Here is a 4,317-nt window from a genome sequence, read left to right on the forward strand (position 1 = left end):
AGTAAAAGTAAAAGGGAGGAGTGAGGTTATCGGTAAAAATGATATTAGGAAGTAACAGAACTTCCTAGAACTGCATTCCATAAATATTCTTTTTGTATCTAGAGGACAGAGTCATGCTTTAGAGAAAGGGAAGCCAATTCTAAACAGACATATATCAATGAAAAAGTGTACTATGAACAAAGCAAAGGTTTTCTGTAAAAAGAAATTCTTTGAGATAGGTGATTTGTTGCTTAAGTGGTAAAGCCTGGAAGCTAACAAAGTTAGCTTATAAGATTCTGAGAGGAAATTAGTTTTAAATTAATGGGGCCCCACTTGAGGATAATATTATTGGTCAAGGAAGTCTCATCAGTGACATAAACCTTAATCCTTCGCACATTGAAATCAAGACTGGCAAATGTATGTTTTTCTACACATCTGAAGTGGCCAGATGCATTGCCGCTTGTGTTAATGAGTTTGGGGAGTACTCCAGACTAAAAGACAGGATTGTCATCTCATGAGGTTATCATGGGACATGTGATGAAGCTGCCAGCTGTTACTGCAAATGTGCTAGTCAACATAATGGATGGTATGATTTTGAACTTTTGCAAGGGCCTCGCTGATGTGATACCTTCATTCACCAGGTTAAAGAAGCTGCCCTACGGTCCAACTGGTGTAGTGCCAAGACCTCAATCCGGTGACTGGGTAATGGTGAAGCAACACGTGCATAACACGTCTGGAACCTCATTGGAGTTAGCCATTCCAGGTGGTCAAAGATACCAATTCCGCTGTGAAGTGTGGAGGTCTCCCAAAATGGGTTCATACCAGCCACACTTGCAGAGTCCCAAGTCCCCATGATGATACAACAGCACCTATTCCTAATTTGCTGGTGGTAACAGGGAGACAGGGAGACAGAGGGATCAGGTGAGTCAAGCTGTTTGGGACAAGCAAGCTACTGGGACATCACTTGTTTGGCCTGAGGGGGTCCGGGAAAGTCAACTATATGTACGAAGGGTCACAACCAATAGATTTGACTACGAGAGGTACAGATTCTAAGAAAAGGGCCTAGTACAGCAAGAAAGTGAGTTGTGCCTGGAGACCATTGCCCCAGAAGAGGTGAAATATTGAGAAGAGTGCTGACCGCAGGACGAGTACCACCAACTATGCCTGAAGTTCTGAATAATCCGATCAAAGTGATACAGAATATGAGCAAACAGTTGTGAGGAGATCAAAGAGAGCAAAGGTACTGAGTCAAAGGTACACATGTCCTGAATGAAATTATTTGGCTGTCAATGAGTGGAAGAGAGAGTTCTACAAGTATTGTGCTAACAATAAGCTTCCACCTGAACCTCGTTGAAATAAACTTGTCATTGATTTAAACTTTCATCTGAATGCACCATTCGATGGACTGACACAGTTTTTCCTGAATATACTCAACAACGAAGCTCATGTGAGAGTCTTACTGTGACTGAGATTTTGAGCTTTGCCATCATTTTTAGCGCTAAGACTTTGTTGAATTGCTCAAACCACTGCTGCTATTTTTGATTTTTTCTCTAGCTGAATGGTCTGAATCTTGAGATGCCATATATATATACTTTCTACTATTGTTTTGATATTAATTACAATACTTATTATCATAAATCTGCTGCATTATATTTCTATAAAGGACTTTAAACCTACTGTTTCTTCAGGAAAGGTCAAGAGAAATTATTCAAGTTCTGTTGACTTGAATGACTGCTCTTTACACAGCAAGGTTTTGGGAATAGATTTTAGCTAAAAGGTTTATACTATTTTGCTTAGCCAATATGTAAATACTATAGATTTGGTGATTGCTATATTTGTATTCAGATACCTTCATCAGTTGCTGAAGAAGAAACTAACCACAACTTACCTTTAACATATGGAATTTGTTGCAGTGGGTTAGCTAGCTTGTTTTATGGTACTGATCAATTGCAATATTATTACTTTAATCAAGAGCTGATCTTTTCTGAATTTACCATGCTTAAACATCTAAATCTACATTCTGAATTTTCAACAACCGATTTAAAAGTGGATGGTGTCTCGGAAACCATATGTACGGGATTGTCAAATGTTAGCAACTGTTTGCGAAACTTGGAATGGATTGGTGATTTCCATCTTGAGACCTTTAGAAGCGACCTCTTTGTGCATAATGCTGCTGATATCATCAATCAAATTTTGCAGATACAAAAATAATTAAAATCATGGTGTAAAAAGTACAAGAACTGATCTTGAAATGGAGGATGACCAATGTAAATATTATAATGAATTAAAAACTTTAGAAGAGAATAGAAGGAAAAGGTTAAAGACAACAGACCCATAATCCGTGACAAGATCTGATGTGGTATATAAGGTGATGGCTTGATTAGCCATCAGAAGGGGGACTGATGAGGCAAGTTTTTAAAAATTACAACAACCAACACATTTACTGATTTAAGACACGAAGAGCTGAAAGTACACTTTGCACACATTAGACAGAGTGACATATGAAATTGAGTGTAGTAGAAGCACCGTAAAAGGATGCTTTAAAACGTGACATGAAGAAAACCAATATATATTGTAATACTAACACATCTAAACGAGTTGCACTAATACATTTCGTATGTACCTATTAATGTTTACTGATGAAATCTGATGTGAAATAAAGTGGCCTAGTGTTGTAATGATTTCTGTCAGCGTCGAAGGCGAAGTCGGTGAAAAAACGTGTCGAAATTAGATACAATCTTGATAAAATACTGGAGATTCTATAGTTTATGAAAAGTAGAAAACACATTTTGTGATGTGAATTTTGAAAATTATACACTTATAGGAATGTTGAATAAAGTTGTAGTAGCAAGGTATTTCTCATCTGAACATTGTCATAGGTTGCAATATAAATGTTCATGTGCATTCAGTCATTAGCTCACGTCACACCGATATTATTTTGAGAGAATGGACTATGGTGCACTTGGACATTCCTTAAAAGAAGCTAACACCATCCTTTGTTACCCATGGGAAATAAATACAAAAATACTGGAGTTGTTAATTATTATGGAATGGTCACCATGGAACACCGGCACTGAGCGTTACTAATCACAAGTTGTGTATAGATCAGACCCAAATTAAAAATAATAAAATTAAGGACTGATTGTGCACAAGTGGGCGCCTGGTTTCCTGGAAGGCAGACTGGTGCTGATCCGCACAACAGTGGCCGGGTTGGATGTTCGTAGTATTTTCTTGAAGACAACATAGCGACAGGATCAGAGCTGCCAGGAGTCTTCCATGTGACACAAACACATTAAAAGTCAAATACCACCTTGGAAAAACAGTTCGTAGAGGGAATTTATAGGGGCATTTCTAGTCCTTCAAAGTGACTGCCGTGATATAGAACTCTTCATGTGATCCCAGTTGTTATATATTGCATATAGACTGGTAAGCGTTAGGCCCATCAGACCGCCACGGGCAACACCACGGATTCCTCCTGTGGATTTATAAAGCATTCCTGTTAACGTTCCAGCACCTACAGTATTCAGGTCATCTTCTGCACCTCTTGTCTTTTCAATGCGGACGCCAAATGCACTGTACAGTAAGGCCAGAGACCCCAAAGTGTTCGCCCAAAGTGCGCCTTGTCTCGTCACCATGTTTAAAATCTGTACATTTCTTGGTTTGGACCAGGCCATACTACGAGTATCTTGCAAACCCATTCGTAATCCATTCAGCGCACCAAACCCAGCGCCTGTTAGGCAGCATCCTCCAATTGTGAAAAAAGCCCGCTCAAATCTGCCACGCGTTTTGCTAGCTCCTGTGGGTAAAATAAACTCCTCTGTGTCCTGCACAAGGTATCTGGGATCCACGTTTAAATAAGGAGACAGGGGGCTCGTTCCAGTTAACCGCACTCCCGCCAGATCCGCATGAGAATACCCGGGTCCCGCCCCTCCGAAGAAGCCACCCAGACGGCCGCGGCCTCCCGAGGAGCCGGGCCCGCCGGTGTCCATGCTGCCGAGTGTTTCAGGCACCGTCAGTTTCCCTCCAGCTCTCGCTATGACCTCGCTGCTTCGTTTCCACGGTGCCTGCTACACATGAGAAGGTATTTCTAACATTAGCTATTTTTATGTAATAATGTTTGGTGAAAATTCTATAAATATATTCTCTATTTGAATTAATTCAATTACATTATATTTGAGGTTGAAGTAGAAGTCAGTTTCAAATAAGACGTGTAATGCTAACTTAAAGGCACTTTCAAAAATGCTTTTTCTCTAATGCTGACCCTTTCCCTGACTTAATACAATATCCTCTCATTTACAATTAGTAAAATGTTGCTTTATTTGTCCTGTATATGTACAA

The 4,317-nt window shown here is 39.7% G+C and overlaps 1 pseudogene; it reads right to left on the reverse strand.

Moving 5' to 3' along the window:
• Nucleotides 1–3,240: 3,240 nt before the first annotated feature.
• Nucleotides 3,241–4,049, reverse strand: LOC144761450 (mitochondrial import inner membrane translocase subunit Tim23 pseudogene; annotated as a pseudogene).
• Between the last annotated feature and the right edge of the window lie 268 nt (nt 4,050–4,317).

This window comes from Lissotriton helveticus, chromosome 6 (assembly GCF_964261635.1).
Source record: "Lissotriton helveticus chromosome 6, aLisHel1.1, whole genome shotgun sequence".
Taxonomy (NCBI): domain Eukaryota; kingdom Metazoa; phylum Chordata; class Amphibia; order Caudata; family Salamandridae; genus Lissotriton; species Lissotriton helveticus.